This window comes from Pseudorca crassidens, chromosome X (genome assembly GCF_039906515.1).
Source record: "Pseudorca crassidens isolate mPseCra1 chromosome X, mPseCra1.hap1, whole genome shotgun sequence".
NCBI lineage: Eukaryota > Metazoa > Chordata > Mammalia > Artiodactyla > Delphinidae > Pseudorca > Pseudorca crassidens.
This window is the reverse complement of record NC_090317.1, coordinates 88880431-88903939: the sequence shown is the minus strand read 5'-3', so window position 1 is coordinate 88903939 and position 23509 is coordinate 88880431. Positions and strand designations below refer to the sequence as shown.

The following is a 23509-nucleotide window of genomic DNA, read 5'->3' as shown; positions in this document are numbered from 1 at the left end:
ATTTACCAGCAAAATTGAAAAATGAGTATCAAAATCTCCTTTCAACAGATTAAGAGACAGGCTGAGATGGGTTTAAGGAGGTGAGGCAGCAAGTGATGGAGCTGAGTCACACGCTGGTCTGCCTGACACCAAAGGTAATCTTCCCTTCACTATGACAGATTTCGCACGTGTTGAGAGTTGCTGAGATACACACACAGTGCACGTCATTCCTTGTGGCGCAGACTTCCTCCGCTCTCATTTTTTTCTGCCTGGGAGATCTGGGCAGCCAGGAGAACACAGCTTCTATGTAATGTTCTAAAACTGAGAGGATCTGCTCTGAGCGCAACTAGTCTGGGATACATATTTCCACATGTTTTCTGATTTAGGAAAGAGCAGGCAGATTGGAAAGTGACAGCAACATTAGAAGCATGGTCCTGGGAAGTTGGGTGCCTTTCTTGGTGAGATGGGCATGGAACCTAGAGCTGCCTCTTTTGTGATTAATTTTAAGTGGAATGCAATTCTAAGAGGGAGGAGCTCTCCAGAACAGCTGTCACCGCAGATGGAGAACGTTACAGACCTTCTGAGAGCCTTGTGGTCTTCACAGCTGCACCCAGCTTTCAGGAGAGTGACCACACATACCTGAGAGGATTTCTAGACGTACTAAAGGGAAGCAGAGTCGGGAAATGTGATTTTAGTAGTAGTCAGTGAGTGGGAAAAAAATTGGTGTTTTGTAAACCAAATGCCCTAGAACTTAAGTCTGGCTCTCTCAGTAGCTGTGCAGCCTTAAGCAAGTGAATATCTTGGACCTTGATAGTTCTCATCTGTAAAATGGGGATAGTAAAAGTACCTAACTCATTAACTTCAACCCTCCCCCAAAGGCTTTCCTGACCATGTGTACTCACCCACCCCTTACACTGCGATTAAATGACCCTCCTCCATTTTACCGGGCTCCCTTGACTTTAATTCTGTCATGGCTCTAATCAAGGATCGAGCGCTGTGATGATCTGTCTGTATGTTTGTAAGAAATTGAAAGGCTAGGGTCCAGCCTGATACATACCTGTTCCCCCTGAGTCAGCACAGTGACCTGAGCTCGGCATCCAGCAGGGATTCAAAATACATTGATTGACTGAAAGAGTGTGACAGAGCCTACATGGATCATAAAGGATGGTTCTCATTGTACCTAATAATTGTTTATTACAAATATAAAATGAAAGACGAGTGAAGAGAGGCAACTCCACACATAGCTTTTCACGTGTGTGAAAAGGGAGGCTTCATCATGTTCCTTGGATAATCTGTTTTTCCTTGAAACACAGCAAGGGCTTCAGAGTGGGGCTACAGTAGGTAGTTCAGTAGAAACTTCTCAAATACAAAGGGATTGGAACAAAAAAATACCTCCCCATTTTTTTTTCTTTGCTTAATGGATGAACCATGGGGATGAATACAGGACTTGTAAGTTTGTGATTTTGTGAGTAACGGCACACGTGTGCACAGTCACGGGCGTGAGCCCAACGGTCAATGGAGGTCAAGTCCAGGTGAGTGTTTCCACTCTCTCGCAAAGAGGCAGCACTCCTTGATTTCTCCTGCTTCTTTGATCACTCCCTCTGGTCCCCTGACTGCTGTATCCCTGCTCTTCACTGATACTGTCCTCTGTACAGACCTCTAATTCAGCAACTAAACCCTTCCTAGCGCTGTTCCGTTCATGGCTCAGAGTCAAATGCGAAACCCTCAGAAAGGTGTACGAGGCCCTACAAGATCTGGCCCCATTTCCTCTCTGACTTTACCACACCAGCCTCCCTTCAGTCACTCAGGTCCAGGACTCTGCAGTTTCTGGATCTTGTCAGCCAGGCTCCCTCCTCAGGGTCTTTGCTCTAGCTCTTCCCTTTGCCCGGATGCTCCTCACCCACATCTGCCTGGCTGACTTCCTCATTTCCCTGGAGGCCTTGCTCAGTTCTCGCCTTCTCAGTGAGGGCTAACCAGGCCACAGAACAGCATATTGCCAAGTGCACCCGTCTTTCCCACCCTCCACCCTATCCCTGATCCCCTTTGCCTTGGCCTAAATTGTCCTTTTGTTATAACACTTATCAACTAACAGACTCTGTTATTTACTTCTTTGTTATGTTTGTTGCTTATCTCTGTCCTCCCCCAGAGCTCCCAGCTGTGAGGTCCTTGGTCTTAGGGATCTTTGTCTCTTGCTCACTGGTCAATCTCCAGCAGCCCAGAACTTTGCTGAGCACACATTGTAGTCATGCAGAGGATATCTGTTGATGTAATGAGTGTGTCTGCCTCCCTTGGTACATTGTGATACCCTTGAGGGCAAGGGCCATGTTTCATTGGTCTTTGTCAGTCCATGATCCAGGACACTTTCTGATACAACTGGGAAGGCACTACGGAATATTCATTGAATTAATCAATCCGTTAATTAATTAATTTGTGAAAGCGATACTAACAGGGAAAACATTCTGTTTACAAACTGCAGTTATTCCAGTAGGTGCCATCTGTGTGAGCACCATGTCTGTATCAGCTGCCATGCAAACTCTGCTGGTCGGCGCGGCCAGATGTCTGACTCATTTTCCGTGGATCCCTCCTAGGCCAGCCCTGTGCTTACTACACAGCATGACTTAGGGTGGCGTTTCCAGACCTCAGGCCTTCGTCACCTAAATAGACTTTGCTTTATCTGCGCAGAACATGTACTAATTTACATAATATATTTTCTTCAAATAAAAGTGTATCTTTGAGAATAAAAGGTAATCATACAGTTAAACGTGGTGAACGCAAAAGAATGTAATGAGCTAGTTGAAATGAAAGTTGAGATTAATGTGAAGTAATAGTACATGCAGCGATGGGTACCAAGCTAGGCTCTTCATTGATCTTCTGCAGTTGAATCCTAGGACTACAGGATTTGTAGTTGAATTCCTTCAGAGGAAATATTGTCATTCCCACTTCGTAAGGGAGACTGTTGAGATGACGGACATTCTGTAACTTGCCCACGATCTGGCAGTAGATAGCCCAAAAGAGAGGGAAACTCGGGGCTCACCGATGATAACACCCCAGAAAGAGTGCAGCATAGGCAGACCCCCGCTTAATTTGCTCCCAGCAGTCCTGTCCGGTTCCCTTCCTTTTTTCACTGATCCAGCTCTCCAAAGCTTTCATCCCATCTCCTAACACTTGCAGAAGCTCTTCATCCCAGAGATCTCGCCCCAGCTGCTTTGGCCAAATGTTGGTATATTCAACATTGATTCCTGCTGCGGCAGATGGAAGGTGACTATTCTGAGTCCTTGTGAAGGAACAAAGTAATTGTTGTTTACACTCCTTCATGACTTTTGATGATTGTGGATCCTGGGGAGGGTCCTTTGTTGCAGAGCTAGTTTCCTTGTGTGAGAATCCTGTTCTTGGCAGGATGCCCTTTTCTTCCACAAAGACATCCAACTGGCCCAGGAGGGAAGATCAGGAGTTTACTGATCAATGCTGCTGTGCACCCACAGGCCCAGGCACCGTGAGACCAGTTCCCTCAGAAGCAATACTACAGATTTCTCAGGGTTACCAAGCTGTTCTGCACATTTCGCAGGCTCCTTTGATGAAGACCACAAGCGAGGTATAGAATCAAAATTGGGATCAGGAAAACGGCCACATTCTCCCGGTACCCCCAGTAAAATCCACCTGTTCTGGGAAGGTGCACCATTAGTGAGCAGCATGGTAGGGTGGCTCTGACCAGGGGTTCTGAGCCGGGCATCATCCTCTGGAATTCGAGATTAGTAGGAAAACGGCTTTTCCTTTACTCTTTTCCCCCCATCTTCTCCTCGGGTGTTTATTATTTCAGGGCACATTGGAAAATCGGTGGTTTTCTTAGCAGTTTTCCCCAAATACGAGATCTCCTAGGAGAGGACACCAATTAGACTCTTAGTTTCTGAGCTTCGCTTTAACTTTGATCAGATAGCTTTTAGTACCAGCCTACGTCTCAAAGGAGGTATCCTTGATTTGTTGCTTCGGATGAACTTTCTGCTGTGTGTAATTCCCAAAATTCTTGTAAAGGAATCCTGTTTTTCTGTTGTTGCTTTTTCCTAACTACATATCAGAAGAGATGATAAAATCTCTTTGAGGGCCTACCATGTGTCAGGTATTTACATATCTCACTGACAGTTTTCATAAAATCCCTGTGGCATAAGTACCATTATTCCAGTTTCACAAATGAGGAAACCAAGGCCCAGGAGGGTAGATACCTTGCTCATCACAGAGCTAGGAAGTGGCAGAGCTGGGATTTAGGAGAACTGCTGTCACAATCCATTGTCTGCATATCTCCACATTTTTTAAAAGTTTTTGAAAAAAATTCCTGTGTTCTTGAGAGTCACCAATGTAAATTTTAAAATTCCACACCGTTGCTATGTCATCATTCTATTTATTTTTCGAGTTTTTCTCATGACAAATAGTACCTTCCTTTACAGAAAACATTAAGCTTATAACATTAGAGTTGGGGGTGGCAGACATGGAAAGGCTTACACATGGCTAAGTTCTGGGAATTGTTGCTTTTAGCCATATTGTGGGCTAAAGACCGTGCCACGTGCTGTGTAGAGGCACATGGACAAATGAACCAGATCTCGTCCTCCAACACCTCCTAGGTTCTAGAAGAGTTTGCATGATACTCAAAGACCACACACATGCTACCTATATAGAATGCATCTACTGTCCTACTCCCAGATTGCAAGTGGATGCTTTTGCTGTCAGAGTTTCAGTATGAAAGAAATGCCTTCAGCAAACCTTCAGCAATGCCTACCATGTTTCATGCAGTGTATGTCGTACAGGATAAGCAAAGAGCAAAGAAAATATGGTACCAGCCCTTAAGGATCTCACAGGAAAACAAACATAAAAAAGAATGTAATTTCTGAATTAGAAGTATCCACGGAGTACATTTACAGTGCAAGAGAGGAAAAGAGGAAGAGGAGACACAGACTTGGGTGATAAAAAAAAAATAGAGGCAGTAGGATCAGGAGTCAGATCAGGGGAACTGAGACCTTGTGACTGTGAACATGAAGGCCTCTATCTGAAAATTCGACTGTTTGGGGGCTCATGGATGTGATTCCTTAATCCCGAATATTTGTGATTTTCAGCAAAACAAATAATCAAATTACCAGTCTTATATTCACTAATTAATTTCTGCAGTTAAATTTCTTTAAATGATTTTTATGCTTCAGTCACTTTTCACTTGCAAAGCCTAGGGGCTTTAAAAAGGCTCCCACCGTGAGGACATTTCAGAAACTGAGAGATTGTTAGAAAGGCCAACACTGATCACGAAGCCAGGAAGTCAGCAGTGCACTGGTACTAGAAGCTGCTGAATACAGGGAGCTGGTGTAAAAGTCAGAAAATGCGTATGTTCCACGTGCCGTGGTAGGCTCTGGGGTTAGAGGGATCAGGCAAGCTGATCCAGCTGTCTTCGTACAGAAAATCACGCAGGCAGATCTTAAACCCAGTGGTCTGTAAAGATTTGTCAGGATTATCGAGGAGGCGTCTCACCTGCGCACACACGCGCGCACACACATACACACACTCACACACAGTTAATAACTTAGAATTCTGAAACACAGCTAGGATCACAGAGTGTTGGAGCCAGTCTGTCTACCTCTAAAGCCTCAAAGAATGTCTATGGCACCAAACCCTTTTTCGTACAACTTTATTTCCATTTAATTCAGAGCCACTACCTGCAGTTCCCCTGACTGTGCTTGCCTGCTGTTGCCCTGTAGGGAGCCTGGGAACTGAGTGTTCTGCTTTATCTGAAGTGCAGGGACTGAGTGGGCAGCTCCAGTGTCCAAGCCCTTCACACTGAGTATGGCCCTATCTTACCAGGACGTGCCCTCATGTTGCTGTCACACTGCAGGCTGTCTGTTCTTGCCTCTGTATTGCAGTTAATCTTCCACTACACTAGCGTTAGAATTCTCTGCCCTGCGACTTTGGTGGCGCTTATTTTAATTTGCACCTTAGAGGTTCATGTGGTTATGGCTGGGCCAGAAATGATTCCTCACCCTCCCCAGTAGGTTGGATACTACAGAGAATTACCTTACGCACAACAGATTCAATATGCTAATGACCTGAATACCGGTGTGTCAGCTTTCTAGTGCTGCGTAACAAATTGCCGCAAATTTGGCAGCTTAAACCAGCACGTGTTTATTATTTCACGGTTTCCACAGGTAACACGTGTGGCATGCATCAAGTGAGTTCTCTGGTTAGGGTCTCACAAGGCTGAAATCAAGGTGTCAGTGGGCCTGGGACCTTACCTGGAGGCTCCGGGGAAAAAGCAGCTGCCAAGCTCATTCATCCAGGTGAGTGGCAGAATCCAGCTCCTGTGGTGGCAGGACTGAACTATGTCCTTGCAGGATGTCGTCGGGGCTGCTCTCAGATCCTAGAGGCTGCCTGTGTGTGGTTCCCTCCATCTTTAAGCAAACAGTGGTGTGTCAGATCCTCCTTGGGCTTCAGATCTCTGTTGCTTCCCTCTGCTGCAAGCCAGAGAGAACGGTCTGCTTTTAAAGGGCTCCTGTGGTTAGATTAGGCCCTTTTGGATAATCCAGGATAATCTCCTTATTTTAAGGTCAGGGGTTTAATAACCTCAATTACAACTGCAAAATCCTGTTAGCCATGCAGCATAGTGCAAATGTGCACGTGATTCCTCCTCTAATTCGCAATACCTGGGATTATGGTGGGATATGTTGGGAGACCAGTTTTAGAATTCTGCCTACCACAGCCTTTACTAACCATCAGATGATTATTTGTTAAAACCCTGTTTTGCAACCCTGATGGGGTATCTGTAATTCCTGTGATCATACTGCCCACTCTTTACTGAGTTCCATCATGTCATCATGTAGTTTTACTTGCACCAGGTGCTTGTGCCTTCCCAAGTGTATTGGTCAGGGTTCCAGAGGAACAGGACCAATAGGATATTTAGAGAGAGAGAGAGAGAGAGAGAGAGATTTTTTTTTATTAGGAATTGGCTCCCATGTTTGTGGAGGCTGACAAGACCCAAGACCTGCACTTGGCAAGGTGGAGACCCAGGAGAGCTGATGGTGTAGTTCCAGTCCGAGTCCAAAGGCCTGAGAACCAGGAGAGCCAGTGGTGTAAGTTCCAGTCCCGAAGTTGCTGGCATCGTCTCAAGAAGATGCGCTTTTTCAGTTCAAGTCCGCAGGCAGGGAAAGACCAGTGTCCCCCCTCAAGCAGTCAGGCTTGAGTCCCTCCTGCTTGAGGGAAGGTCAGCTTTTTTTGTCCTATTCAGGCTTTCGAGTGATTGCCATGGGACACTCCCACTAGAGGGCCACCTGCTTTACTCAGTCTACCTATCCAAATGGTGATCTCATCTAAAACTCCCTCACAGACACACTCACAATAATGGTCGACCTAATATCTGGGCATCCTCCGTGGGCCAGTCACGTCGACACATAATATCACACATCACTCCAGGCACCTTGACACAGTCCATAATTTAACATTTATTTAAAAATTCCTATTCTATCTCAATTAACTGTTCGGTTTCCCAGCTTCGTCGCCTATAAGACGGAGTTGTGAATAATTTCACTTTGTTCGTTGCATTTAAACTAATTACCTTTAAGGTTATATGTGTGAAAGGGAAAAACGGATCAGGAAGCAGCTTACATTCTTTACCGTATAGGAGAATTCTGCATCATGTGGCATGCAGATTTAATAATACCTAATATTTATGAAATATTTACCATATTTAGCAAGTCCTTTTGTAAGCTCTTTAAATGCTTTACCTCATTTGTTCAGCAAAACACCATGAGATACATGCCATTGTTAGTCCCCTTTCCGTATGAAGAAACTGAAGCACAGAAGTTAAGTAATTTGTCCAAGATGACAGCTGGTAAGTGGCAGGCCCAGGATTGGAATCTATGGCTTCAGAACCAATGTCCCTAACTAATTAGTGTGACCATATAATTTGTCATCCACACCAGCATGAGAGCACTATTAAAAATTATACCTCAGTGGGCATAAAACAGGAAAGACTTACACGTATGAAGACACTGCTCACTCTGTTAGTGAACATTCTTTGGGTTGCAAGTAGCAGAAAATTCTTTCCTAGATTGGCTCAATTCAAAAGGAAGTTCATGATCTCAGAGTATTTGCAACATCAGCATCACTTTTCCTCCCTCTGCTCGATTATTCCTGTCAGCATACAAACTGGTGTTGTTATTTTTATTATTATTATTATTAAAAAACAAACACAAAACGACGTTCTTTTTGCCTCACTCCCTCTTACCTCCTATGGGGCCTTTTCTCCTCCCCTTGGTAGCAGACCTCCCATAAGGAGCGTCTACACTCGCTGTCTCCAGTTCCCCTCCTCCCATTCTGTCTTAATCTCACTCTGATCGAACAAGTACACCTTCACCTAAACTGCAACTGTTGCGGTCAACGTAAGAATGACATTGATATTTCTAAGTCAATGGCTGTGTCACAGTCCCCTCCTTAAGTGACCCGTCCATAATTTTGGACCCAGTTGATCCCTCCCTCCACCTGGAACTACTTTCTCCTCTGATGTATTATTCAGCATTCTCTAGAGACGTGGAAACAATAGGATATGTATACGGGAAGTGATTTATTAAAAGGAATTGTCTCACGCAGTTGTGGAGGCTGAGAAGTCTCCCAGTCTGGTGCCTGCAAGCTGGAGACCCAGAAGAGCTGGTGGCCTAATTCAGTTTGACAGTGGCCCGAGGACCAAGAGAACCAACGATGTAGATTCCAGTCGGGGTCTGAAGACCTGAGAAACTGTAGTGCCGAGGACAGAAGAAGATCAATGTCCCAGTTCATTCAGTCAGGCAGGAAAGACTCAGTTTTTCCTTCCTCCACGTTTTGGTTCTGTTCAGGCCTCGAGGGATTGTTTGATGTCCACGCGTGCTGGGAAGGGCACACTGCTTTCCTGAGTCCACAGATTCAAATGTTAGTTTCACCTGGAAAGAGCCTTACGGACATACCCAGAGATGACGTTTAGCCAAATATTTGGACACCCCGTTATCCAGTCAAGTTGACACATACACACCTGCGTTCCAGGACAGTACTTTCCTGGTTGTTCTCTGATGTCATGCAGCTGTAGCTCCTCAGTCTTCTTGGCTGTTTCTCCTCCTGTTCCTGTGACCTCTTGATACCGACAAACCTCAGAACTGAATTCTTGTCCTCTTCTCCTCTCTGCCTACACTCATTCCTTTCGTGATCTCATCCAGTACTGTGGCTTTCTATGCCATCTGGACCCTCTTCTTTCCCCAGTTTAGATATCCAACTTAGACTCCAGCGTCTGTTGCCACTGTCCACTTGGAAGTCCACGTGGATGTCTAATAGACATTAGATTTTAGCCCTGTAAAAACTGAACTTATTTCAAACAGTCGACTTCTGTTCTTTGTCATCTCAGTTAACATTATCCTTCTAACGACAGCCTCTTCAATAAGTGGTGCTGGGAAAACTGGACAGCTACATGGAAAAGAATGAAATGAGAACACTCCCTAAGACCATACACAAAAATAAACTCAAAATGGATTGAAGACCTAAATGTAAGGCCAGACACTATAAAACTCTTAGAGGAAAGCCTAGGCAGAACACTCTATGACATCAATCACAGCAGGATCCTTTTTGACCCACCTCCTAGAGGAATGGAAATAAAAACAAAAATAAACACATGGGACCTAACGAAACTTAAAAGCTTTTGCATGGCAAAGGAAACCATAAACAAGACGAAAAGACAACCCTCAGAATAGGAGAAAATATTTGCAAACGAAGCAACGGACAAAGGATTAATCTCTAAAACATACAAGCAGCTCATGCAGCTCAATATCAAAAAAAACAAACAACCCAATCCAAAAAATGGGAGGAAGACCTAAATAGACATTTCTCCAAAGAAGACATACAGATTGCCAACAAACACATGAAAGGATGCTCACCATCACTAATCGTTAGAGAAATGTGAGTGAAAACTACAATTAGGTATCACCTCACACCAGTCAGAATGGCCATCATCAAAATATCTACAAACGGGCTTCCCTGGTGGCGCAGTGGTTGAGAGTCCGCCTGCCAATGCTGGGGACATGGGTTCGTGCCCCGGTCCGGGAAGATCCCACATGCCACGGAGCGGCTGGGCCCGTGAGCCATGGCCGCTGAGCCTGTGCGTCCGGAGCCTGTGCTCCGCAACGGGAGAGGCCACAAAAGTGACAGGCCCGTGTACCGCAAAAAAAAAAAAAAAAAAAAAAAAAAAAAATTTACAAAAAATAAATGCTGGAAAGGGTGTGGAGAAAAGGGAACCCTCTTGCACTGTTGGTGGGAATGTAAACTGATACAGCCACTATGGAGAACAGTATGGAGGATCCTTAAAAAACTAAAAATAGAACTACCATACGACCTAGCAATCCCACTCCTGGGCGTATACCCTGAGAAAACCATAATTCAAAAAGAGTCATGGCCCACAATGTTCATTGCAGCTCTATTTACAATAGCCAGGACATGGAAGCAGCCTAAGTGTCCATCGACAGATGAATGGATAAAGAAGATGTGGCACATATATACAATGGAATATTAGCCATAAAAAGAAGCGAAACTGAGTTATTTGTAGTGAGGTGCATGGACCTAGAGACTGTCATACAGAGTGAAGTAAGTCAGAAAGAGAAAAAAAAAATACCGTAGGCTAACACATATATATGGAATCTCCAAAAAAAAAAAAAAGAAGTGGTTCTGAAGAACCTATGGGCCAGAAAGGAATAAAGACACAGACGTAGAGCATGGACTTGAGGACACAGGGAAGGGGAAGCTGGGACCAAGTGAGAGAGTAGCACTGACATATGCACACTACCACATGTAAAATAGATAGCTAGTGGGAAGCAGCCGCATAGCGCAGGGAGATCAGCTCGGTGTTTTGTGACCACCTAGAGGGGGTGGATAGGGAGGATGGGAGGGAGACGGAAGAGGGAGGAGATATGGGGATAGATGTATTATGTATAGCCGATTCACTTTGTTATACAGCAGAAACTAACACACCATCGTAAAGCAATTATACTCCTATAAAGATGTTGAGAACAAGCAACAGCAGCAAAACAAGCAAACAGAAAAACACGTTATCCTTCTAGATGCTCACTTAGAAAGATTGGGGTCAGTCTTGCCATTATATCCATCCAGAAATCCTGTTGCTTCCATGGTCTAATGCCTCCTCCCGTGCTACCGCTTGATTCTAAGCCACTACACTTTATTGCCTTAGAACAACAACAACTTGCAACACCTTTGAAGTATTTACGTGGTCTACCATTTTCTACAAGATTTGCTCTTGTGTTACTTCTCTGAAATCCAACTACACTACCACTAGATCCCTCCACACCTACCTTAACCCTAGTAGTTACACTTTAACTGAAGCCTCTTGCACTGGCTGTTCTCTGTGTTGCAAAGGTTCTTCCTCCACATATGTAACAGCTCGCCCCGTCAACTCCTTCAAGACTTTACTCAAATATCACTTTCTGAGGAAGGCCTATCCTGACCGCTTCACAAAATTTCCAGTTTCTCAGCATTCCAGACCTAGTTTGCTTTTCATAACAGTGTAATCTTCCTACGTACAGTATAATTTAATCATTTATTTTATTTATTGTTTATACAGTTACCCCAAAATATGAGTTCTATGAGGGCAGAGACAGATGTCTGTTTTGTTGACTACAGTATCTTCAGGGTCAACAGGAGTGCCTGGCAGTTAGCTGGCAGTCACTACCGTTTGGTCCATTTCCCAAATAGACTGGAAGTGCAAAGTAGGGTGGGTTCTAGACATGGCGAAGTCTAGCTCAGGGATGTCATCAAGGGTTCAGATACTTTCCCTCTCTTTTTCTCAGCCACCTCAGTGTCCTCATCATTCTGGTCCCCAGATGTCTGTAGCAGTTCAGGGCTCGTATCTAGGCATGGTAATATTTAGGCAAAAAGGGAAAATATCTTCCAGTGTTCCTTTTCAAAGAGAAAGAAAACTGACATGATACTTTCCAGAAGATATCCACCCGCATCGACCCAAACATATGAGACTGAATCTGGTCACATGACCAACCTAAAATCAGAGATTGTCAAGGATATTGGATGCATCGTGACCGGCTTAGATGAACATGAGATGATGAGGAGTTTATCACAGTGTTCCCTGAAACACATCTGTGCACTGGTGTGATAAGATGAGAGCGAGGTTGGGGGCGGGGCGGGGAGAGAGAGAGAGGAGAGAGAGAGAGAGAGGTTGTGTGTGTGTACTTGATAGGGGGCGGAATTCTGGTACTCAGTGGTTTCAGATTGTAAAGAAACAAATTATGGTAATTCAGGAGGCAGAAGATGGGGGAAGGTTGATGTCTTGCATACAAACTCCTGGTCTGTTAATGGCATGAGGCTAACATCATCTGATATGTCCATCTCATACTAGGTAATGCTTTGACAGAGGCACCAGAAATGCTCACAGTCAAGTTGGTAGAGACACTTTTACCCACACAGTGTTTAGGTAGGCATTAAAAGTGTTTTATTTCATGGATGAGTAACCAACCCCTTCTGACTGATAACATCTTCACGTAGCCATGTTAATACCTTTATTCAAATCTCAAGGCTTCCCTGTCTTGGGACCTTCCTATTCTCTTTTGTTGGGTTCAGTTTTGAAATAATATATACGTGCATACAAGAGAAGCGTAAAACATATATACAGAGATTTATAATGAGCAATTATAACGTGAAAACCTATGTGACCACCACCCAGGACAATGAGTCAGATAGTATTAAAACCCCAGAGCCCCTGAGGCTTCCCTCCCTGACCACAACCGTGTATCTCCTCAGTAGAGAAATCTGCCATCCTAATCGTTGTTCAGTATCTCTTTTCTTTTAATTAATTAATTCATTCATTCATTTTGGGCTGCGTTGGGTCTTTGTTGCTGCGTGCGCGCTTTCTCTAGTTGCGGCGAGCGGGGGCCACTCTTCGTTGCGGTGCGCGGGCCTCTCATTGCGGTGGCTTCTCTTGTTGCGGAGCACGGGCTCTGGGCCCACGGGCTTCAGTAATTGTGGCACGCGGGCTCAGTAGTTGTGGCTCACGGGCTCTAGAGCGGAGGCTCCGTAGTTGTGGCATGCGGGCTTAGTTGCTCCGCGGCGTGTGAGATCTTCCCGGAACAGGGCTCAAACCCGTGTCCCCTGCCTTGACAGGCAGATTCTTAACCACTGCACCACCAGGGAAGTCCCCAGTATCTCTTCTTGTTGCTCATTGTAGCTTCACCTACCACCTATGTAAACTACACTAAACTATCTAGTTTCATTAAAGAACAAAAACAAAAAGCCCTTATGGCATCAGGCATCCCATGTCTGCTTTGAGTTTTTAGTGTACACTCAGAAAACCACCTCATGTAACTTGTGTCTAGAGGCTCCTTGAAATGTATAAAGAAATCCCTCTTCCCAGGTTAAAGGGACAAACCCTCTTCCCAAATATGTGCTTGGGGGTGAATTCAATGCCAGGGTATACATGAGAGCTAAACGGTGTTCTCTACCTCCAGTGAGTCTATAGTCTAGGTAGGAAGATGGTGCTTACCGACGCTGTGCACTGGCAGAGCTGAAGACAGCTCAGGTTAGCAGCAAGGCCATGGGTGAGATATTCTCTGTGCCGCCTCTCCCTAGTTTGTGATTTGGGGCGAGGCTCTCTACCTCTCTGAGCCTGTGTACTTACTTCTTAAAGAGAGATTTAAAACCTGCTCCCCAGGGTTGCCATGTGTGGAAGTTTGTAGCTCTCTGCTGTAACCCACTGCACTGCTCCGAAGGAAGGGTGAACAATATTTCGGTTCTCCCTGAACAGTCTACACGGCATACATACGAGCCTAGTGACTTTAGTACCTACTAGGTGTTAATGTGAGGATTTCTGTGGCCCCAGGAACACACCAAGGCAGCTAAGTGGAGTGGTAGGAGGCTGGACATTAAGATCAGAAATATCGGGCTTAATGATGATATTCATGGTGAAAGCTAACTTGTATTGTGCACTGTAAGCCCCCACAGGCACAGGGAGTGTGCCTCGTAGCGGGCACCTCAGTGACACAGTAAGATCTGAGTACTGAGACTAGAAGCGTCTAGGTTAATGATGTACTTTACTTTTTAAAGAATCAAAAACGTTAGAGAGGCTTAAGTTCTGTTGAGTATTCCCTGCATCCAATCTATTGCTCAAAACATATTATATGCACCATCTCATTTAATCCTTACCATGGCCTGAGGAGGTAGGTATGCTCAGTGATTACCCCTATTTACCAGTCAAAAACCTTGAATTCAGAGATTAAGTAACTTTTCTGTGATCACACAGTTAATAATGAAGGACACAGGAAATGATCCCAGTCGGTATCTAGAACCCACATTACTTTTTGTGAGGGAGATACTTTTTGGGGGAAATAATTTCAAACTTAGAGAAAAGTTTCAAAAATAGTGCAAGGAACTCCCATTTCTACTTCACCCAAATTCCACAATAGGTAATAGTTCCCATATTTGTTCTCTCTCTCCTCCACCTTTCTCTTTCTGTCTGTCTCACTGTCTTGTTTTCCTGTCGATACACACACCACACACAGGCGCACATACGTACAAACTTTTTCTAAATCGTTTGAGAGTAAGCTGCAGACATGTCCTTTGACCCCTAAATACTGCAGTGTTACTTCCTGAGAACTAGGGCATCTTTTGGGGTAAGCACTGTACAATTATCAAAGTCAGGAAGCTAACATTGATACAGTACTATTATGTATCTCATCACAGACCTTATTCAAATGTGGCAATTATCTCAACAATGTCATTTATAGAAAGTTTTATAATTTTCTCTTCTCCTCTCCAGTCTAGAATGACGCTTGTATGTATTTGTTGTTTCACTTTAGTCTTCTTCAGTCTGGGACAAGTCCTCAGACTTGCTGTCTTGAACGACCATAAAAGTTTTGAAAGTATGAACCATGCCCCTCAATTTGGGTTTGCCTGATTTTCGATTCTCATGACTAGATTCAGCTTGTGTATCTTTGCCAGGGAAACGACAAAAGTGATAGTATATCCTTCTCAGTGCATTATATCAGTCGGCACATGCTATTTATTTATTCTGTACTGGTGAGGTTAAAGTTGATCACTTGGTTAAGGTTGTATTCACCAGGTTACCCCAAACTAAAGTGATTATTTTCCCTTTGTCCACTTAAATATATTGTGGGGGGATACTTGGAGACTATGGAAATATCCTGTTCTACCATCATTGATGATTCTTCCCTAAACCCACTAATGAATGGTGGTTGAAAAATCATGCATTTCCAACTCCATCATTTCCCCCCCATTTACTAGTTGGGATTCTTCTGCAATGAAGAGCTTTTCTCTGACCCTCATTTGTGAATTATTCATGTCTTCATTGATATCCTATGAGCTCATGGACATATATTTTATTCACTGGCTATATAAACCCATTACCATCGCGATTCAGTTTGATGCTCCAATTTGCCCAGATTTGGTCAGTGGAACAATGGAAGCCCCGTAAATCTTGTTCCTGTATCCTTTTAGGTGTACCCCTATTTTTCTTTGAAAATTTCTTTTGGTACAGCAAGGTATTCCTGGCTCTTCTTGTACTTTCCCTGTTCCGGCCCTGGAATCAGCCATTTCCCAAGGAGCTCTGGTTTCTTTTGTGTAGAATGGTATTTAGAATCAAGTCTGTGCTTTTAACTATTGTTCTCTTACTGGCAGTATGAATTTACACCCCCCTACATTTCCCTTAACTTCATTACCCAATATGTGGAATTGGCATAAAAATAGGATTTTTTTTTTTTTTGGCCGTGTTGCGCAGCTTGTGGGATCTCAGTTCCCTGACCAGGGGTCAAACCCAGGCCCCAGCAGTGAAAGCACTGAGTCCTAACCAATGGACCGCCGGGGAATTCCTAAAAACAGGGGTTTTGTTATTGGTATGTTGTAAGGTTTAGATACAGTAATGAAGCATGTAGTACAGTGCCTGGCACACAGGTAGTTTTTAAAAAATAGCATAATTTCGGCATCAGAAAGAATAACAACAATAATAATAATAATGGTTTATCACCCAGTGAATAAAATAAGAATCTATAAGTCCATTTGAAAATAAGTGGTAGCTATTTTCATCATCATTTTTGTTACTACCAAGTACTTCTGACTGTCAATAAGAGATACCTCTGGGAAAACCCTCAGGTTTACAATAGTAGCCTTGTCAAGTCAAGACCAACTCAACAGCATCACAGAGCTTGCAAAAACAGAAACATGAAGAATGATCGCAGAAGCAGGCCTCAGGCCTTGGTGACTGACACCACTTCAGTATTAGAAACAAAGGACATGAAGTGAAGAGCACCAGCTAGTCCTACAGCCTGCTTCTGGCACCCAGGACCTCCCTTATCATGGCCCTAAGAGCACTGTGCTGTGAACAGTTGTTTGTCTGCTTCATTCATTAGACTGTGAGCTGATGGATGTAACTTGTTTATGACTTATTCTCGGCACCTAAAACAGTACCTGTCCGATAGGAGACATTCGACAAATGTTTGCCGACTGAATGAATGGAAGTGTTGAGCCGTTTCAAATATCTCATTAGGATAACTAAGGAAAGGAGGAAACTAAGGCTCAAAAAGGTAGAGAAGCATCCCCAAGGTCATACAACTAGTAAGAGATAGAGGTGGAATTCCATCCTGGTCTGACTCTAGAAGCCTGAAGTCTTAAGTTGTATTGGCCTCTTTGGACAGTGGGCCTTCCCAGAAAGATTAACTTGTCCAGTTTCCATGTTTCCCAGAGTCAGGTGGGAGACCCATAGGCACCAGATTGCATATCCGAGACTGCTTCAAGGATCAGGCATTTAATTCAACAAATATTTATGGATCACTTACTATAGGCCTTTCCATCTCGGGGGACAGAGCTCTGAGCACAATAGTCAGATCCCCTGTGTTCATCAATATTTCATTGTAGTGTGAAAAGACAGACAGTGAAGAAAGGGATAGATAAGATTTAATATGGTGGAAAAGTTATAGCTTGATTATCAAATAGGTAATCATCCATCGTGTGTGTGCAGAAGAGAGAGTGGATGTGGAGGTGAGAGAGAGCTTGCTGGGTTCAGGGAAGTAGGAGTAGTTTGTAATGGCTGGAGGTAGAATGAGATGTAGACTGGGGACTGAGGTGGGAAATTGGAAAGCAGAATCCACAAGAAGGTGAGTCACTTAACTTCCCTGAGATGAAGTGTTCTTTTCAAGAAAATGGGGATTTGAATATCTGAGAAAATGCATGGAAATGTCTAAGGCTGAAATCTAAAAACAGTAATTTTATTGTTATGAAGTAATGTACATTTAAGATTCTTTCATGTCTTTTCATATCTTGAGAGTTCATTTCCTTTTAGCTCTGAATAATGTTTCATTGTCTGGATGGACCACAGTTTATCCATTCACCTACTGAAGACCATTTATTGCTTCCAGGTTTTGACAATTGTGAATTAAGTTGTTATAAACATTTGTATGCAGATGTTTATGTGTTTATAAGTTTTCAATTCAGTTGGGTAAATACCAAGGAGCATGATTGCTGGATCATATGGTAAGAGTATGTTTAGTTTTTTAAGAAGTGCGAAACTGTTTTCCAAACTGACTGCACCATTTTGTGTACCCACCAGTAATGAATGAGAGTTCCTGTTGTTTGACATCCTCGCCAGCATTTGGTGTTGTCAGTATTTCGATTCGGCCATCCTAATAGGTGTGTAATAGTATTTCATTGTTGTTGAACATCTTTTCATATGCTTATTTACCATTTGTACATCTTCTTTGGTAAGGTGTCTCTTCATATCTTTTTTTTTTATATTAGGCTATTTTTAAGCTTTATTGAGGTATAATTTGTATACAAAAAATTGCACATGTTTAATGTATATATTTTGATGAGTTTGGTCATGCGTATACACCTGTGATATCATATCTGCAATCAAGGTATTAAACATATCCATCACACCCCAAAATTTCCTTGTGCTCTTTTGTGTATTTTTTATCGTTGTTTTGTGTGGGGTAAGAACACTTAACATAAGATGTATCCTCTTAACATATTTTAAAGCACACAATATTATATTGTTAACTATAGGTACTGTGTTGTACAACAGATCTCTTCTTGTTGAGTTTTAAGAATGCTTTGTATATTTTGGATAACAATTCTTTATCAGATGTGTCTTTTGCAAATATTTTCCCCAGGCTGTGGCTTGTGTTCTCATTCTCTTGACATTGTCTTTTGCAGAGCAGAAGTTTTTTATTTTAATGAAATCTAGCTTATCAGTTATTTATTTCATGGATCGTGCCTTTGGTGTTGCTAGCTACCATGTAGGGCTGCTAAAATTTTTTTGTTGATGAGATTTTCCCAGAAAGGCTCACAGTTGCAGAGTGGTCTGCTTGGAACCTGATCTCAGAAGTCGTAGAAATAGTGTCTGCAAAAATAACATCTACTGTATCAAGTCCCTATTGGAAGTGGGTATCTTTCCAATCTGTGGTCTCTATAAAATATTAATTTGTTATGACAGCAAATACTCAGTTATTCCCACCATATTTCCAGAAGTGTTCTGTACCCTGGATATGCAAAGACCAATGAAATATGGTATATCATAATCATGGATTTCACCATCTTGTGTGGGAAACAGACAGACAAATGATAAAAGAAGGAACTGTAGACTCTGAGATATAAATCTGTACATACTACAGTGGAAATACTAAGGAGGGACACAGGAAAAGTGGACCGGAGAAATGGGCAGAGAAGGAGTATCCCAAAATAAGGGCAGGAGATAAGGGCAGGAGAGCTGTCTCTTCCTTGTTAAGGTCAGAGACTTCACCTTTACATGACCATTGATTTCTTCATTGAATTCACATCCTTGTTTTTATCTGTATAAACCTGAATGAAATATATCTTTATTATGTGAAATTAAATAATTTAATTATCAGACACGTATTTGTTCAACTGTTTCTCCATCCAAAAAGTAAAAACTACTTGAGAAGCTATGTTAAAAATTAATCAGTTTATATTTGATAAGTTTTTGGAGAATTACCAAATCAAGTCCAACTGTAAGTTCAGATCAGACAGTCAGAAAATAACAGACTGTCCCAAGTACATTGTGAAATCATACGTTAAGAAGTTCAGAATGTGCTGGTACTAGATATTTCTCAAAACAGAGCAATGATCAAGTACATAAACTTTCTCTAAGTGAGGGTAAACTGAGTACAGTGATATCCTGTATTCAGTAATTTATCATGGATTTTCCCCAATGAACAAATGGCTCATAAAAAATAGCCATGTTTTATTGGGTGATTATCAGATCATGTGTCATCCACATTTATACCACGAATGTTTATTGAGCACCTGCTGGACACATTTCCAGGCTATGTGCCAAATTCTGTGAACACGTGTGACATGGACTGAGTCCCATTTTTCAGCGACTTCTCAGATTAATGAACATAAAAACACAGAAACAGATAATTTCTGGATTATTATCAAGACAACATGACAGAAGTAAGCACAGTGGACATTAAAAACAGAGAATGTGATGCTAATTCAAAATTTCTAAACTGCTTCTCATTCTTTATTAGATAGTTGCTATTATTATCATCCCCATTTTTCAGATAGGGAAACCTAGGAACAGAGAGAATGGTGCCAGGAAGATAGCAGACACTCATAATCTGTGGAATGCATGAAAGTATTTGACCAACATTTCAGAGACGGATACTGTATGGAAGTAACTTTTTATATTAAAAAATTAATAATCTTTTTAGAGCAGTTTTAGGTTTATGAAATATGAACAGAAATTACAGAGTCTCCATATAACCCCTCACAACCCCCTTCCCCTGTTATTAGCATCTTGAGTTAATGTGGTACATTTGTAACAATTGTTGAGCCAATATTAATATACTATTAATAACTAAAGTCTCTAATTTATATAAAGTTTCACTCTTTGCATTATACCGTTCTCTGGGTTTTTGTAAATGTATTAGATTTTTCTACCATTACAGCATCATACAGAGTAGTTTCACTGCCTGAAAATCCTCTGTGCTCCACCTGTTTTAGCCCTTCCTCCCTCCCCCCTACAACCCAAACCCCTTGCTGCCACTGATTTTTTTACTCTCTCCATAATTTTGTCTTTTCTACAGTGTCACATAGTTGGGATCATACAATATGCAGTCATTTCAGATTGGCTTCTTTAACTTAGCAATTAGGGATCCTCCATGTCTTTTTATGGCTTGATAGCTCTTTTCTATCATTGAATAATATTCCATTTTATAGATGTACCACAATTTATCCATTCACCTTTGAAGGATATTTTGGTTATTTCCAAGGTTTGGCAGTTATGAATAAAGCTAGTATAAACATCTGTGTGCAGATTTTTGTGTGGATATAATTTTCAATTCATTTGGGTAAATACTAAGGGGTTTTGTAAGAAACTGCCAAACTGTCTTCCAAATTGGCTGTACTATTTTTCATTTCCACCAGCAATGAATGAGAGTTCCTTTTGCTCCATATCCTTGCCAGCATTTGGCAGTGTTTTGGATTTTAGCCATTCGAATAGATTTATAGCGGTTTCCCGTTGTTTTAATTTGCAATTTCCTCAATAAATATGATGTTGAGCATCTTTTCACATGCCTACTTTCCATTTGCATATCTTGTTTGGTGAGATATTTGTTCATATCTCTTGTCCATATTTAATTGGGTTGTTTTCTTATTGTTGAGTTTTTTCTTTGTATATTTTGGATATCAGCCTTTTATTGGATCTATGTGTTTTGCAAAGATATTTTTCCCAGTCTTCAGCTTATCTTTTCATTCTCTTAAGAGTGTATTTTGCAGAGCACAGTTTTTAATTTTAATTAAGTCTAAGTTATCAGTTTTTTCTTTCATGGATCATACATTTGGTATTGTATCTAAAATGTAATCGCCAGGGACTTCCCTGGTGGTCCAGTGGCTAAGACTCCATGCTCCCAAAGCAGGGGGCCCAGGTTCAATCCCTGGTCAGGGAACTAGATCCCACATGCCACAACTAAAGATCCTGCATGTGGCAACGAAGATCCTGCATGCCACAACTTAGACCCAGCACAGCCTAACTAAATAAATAAATGTATGTATGTATGTATGTAATCGCCAAACCCAAGGTCACCTAGATTTTCTCCTATGGTTTCTTCTAGGTGTTTTATAGTTTCATGTTTTACATTTAGATCTGTGATCCATTTTGAGTTAATTTTTGTGAAAGATGTAAAGTCTGTGTCTCCACTCATTTATTTTGCACGTGGATGTCCAGTTGTTCCAGCATCATTTGTTGAGAAGACTTCCTTTGTCCATCAAATCGCCTTTGATTTTTTTGTCAAAGATCAATTGACTTGGGCGTCCCTGGTGGCACAGTGGTTAATAGTCCGCCTGTCGATGCAGGGGACACGGGTTTGTGCCCCGGTCTGGGAAGATCCCACATGCCGCAGAGCGGCTAGGCCCGTGAGCCATGGCCGCTGAACCTGCGCGTCCGGAGCCTGTGCTCCGCAATGGGAGAGGCCACAACAGTGAGAGGCCTGCGTACCGCAAAAAAAAAAAAAGATCAATTGACTATATTTGTATGGGTCTGTTTTTGGGCTCTCTATTCTGTTCCATTGATCTATTTGTTTATTATTTTGCCAATATGACAAGGTGTTGATTATTGTAGGTTTATAGTAAGTCTTGAACTTGGGTAAAGTCAGCTACCAACTTTGTTCTTCTTCAGTATTGTGTTGACAATTTTGGTATTTTGTCTTTCCATATAAACTTTAGAATCAGTTTGTCAATATCCACAAAATAACTTGCTGTTACTTTGATTGATCTATAGCTAACATCTTGACAATGTTGAGTCTTCCTATACGTGTACATGGAATATTTCTCCATTTATTTAGCGCTTTTCTGATCTTTCATCAGAGTTTTATAGTTTTCCTCATATAGATCTTGTGCTTATTTTGTTAGATTTTTTACTTAGGCACTTCATTTTGAGGGAAATGTTACTGTATATGGTGCTGTGTTTTTAACTTCCAGTTCAAATTGTTCATTGTCTGTACATAAGAAAGCAGTTGAATTTTGTAAATTAGCATTGTGTCCTGAAACTTTGTTATAATTACTTATTAGTTCCAGTTTTTTTTGTTGTTGTTGTTGATTCTTTGGAATTTTCTATATAGACAATCATGTCATCTGTGACCAAAGATAGTTTTATTTCTTCTGTCCCAATCTATATACCTTTTATTTCCTTTTATGTCTTATTCCATTAGCTAGATCTTCCAATATAAAGTTGAATAAGAGTGGTGATAGTGGACATCCTATCTTAGGGGGAAAGCATCTAGTTTCTTGTCATTGATGTTAACTGTAGGATTTTGTAGTTATTCTTTATCAAGTTGAGGAAGTTCCACTCTCTTCCTTGTTTGCTGAAGTTTTTAATCATGAATGGGTATTGGATTGTTTCAAATACTTTTTCTTTATCTACTGATATGACAATATTATTTTTCTTCTTTACCTTCTTGATGTGATGGATTACATTAACAGATTAGTAAATATTGAACCAGCTTTGCATACCCGGAATAAGTCTCACTTGGCTGTTGTGTGTAATTTCTTTATACTTGTTGGATTCAATTTTGTAATATTTTGTTGAGGATTTTTGCATCTATGCTCATGAGAGATATTGACCTGTATTTCCATTTCCTATAATATCTTTGGTTTTGGTGTTAACGTAATGGCTGGACTCATAGAGTAAGTTAGGGAGTGTTCACTTTGCTTCTATTTTCTGTGAGAGATTATGGAGAATTGGTATAATTTCTTTCTTAAATGCTTGGTAAAATTCACCAGTGAACCAGTCTGTGTTTGGTGCTTTCTGTTTTGGAAAGCTCTTAATTGTTTATTCAATTGCTTTAATAGATGTAGGCCTATTCAGTTTATCTAATTATCCTTATGTGAATTTTGGTAGATTGTGTCTTACAAAGAATTGGTCCATTTCACCTGTGTTATCAAAATTGTGGGCATAGAGTTGTTCATAATATTCCTTTATTTTCCTTTTAGTGTCCATGGGATCAGTAGTAATGGCCCCTCTTTCATTTCTGATACTAGCGATTTGTGTCTTCTCTCTTTTTTTCTTAGTTAACCTGGATAGAGGTTTAACCAGGTCAATTATTTTGGCCTTTTCAAATAACAGATTTTGGTTTTGTTGATTTTCTGTATTGATATCCTGTTTTCAATTTCACTGATTTCTACTCTAAGTTTTATTATTTTTCTTTTTATTTTGAATATAATTTGCTCTTCTTTTTCTAATTCCCTAAGGTGGAGACTTAGATTATTGATTTTAGGTTTTTCTTCTTTTCTAATATATGCATTCAATAGTATGAATTTCTCTCTAAGCACTGCTTCCACTGCATCGCACAAATTTTGATAAGTTATATTTTCATTTCATTTAGTTCAAAATGATTTAAAATCTCTCTTGATATATCTTCTTTGACTCAGTATTTATTTAGAAGTGTGTTGAAGAAGTGTGTTTAGAAGAAGTGATCTCCAAGTATTTTGGGATATTCCAGGT

General features: G+C 41.5%; 1 long non-coding RNA gene and 1 other non-coding gene across 3 annotated transcripts in view; both read left to right on the top strand.

The window, feature by feature from the left end:
- Positions 1 to 23509, top strand: part of LOC137216488 (uncharacterized) — a 47015-nt gene that overhangs the window by 4798 nt on the left and 18708 nt on the right. Inside the window, exon 3 of one of the 2 annotated variants that reach the window (XR_010939789.1) lies at positions 6156 to 6287. The exons of the other annotated variant lie outside the window; for it this stretch is intronic. This is a non-coding gene — a long non-coding RNA (uncharacterized lncRNA). The remainder of the gene's footprint in view (positions 1 to 6155; positions 6288 to 23509) is intronic. 2 annotated transcript variants of the gene reach the window in all.
- TRNAW-CCA (transfer RNA tryptophan (anticodon CCA)) lies at positions 20885 to 20957 on the top strand. The gene has a single exon. It is a non-coding gene; the product is annotated as a tRNA-Trp (tRNA).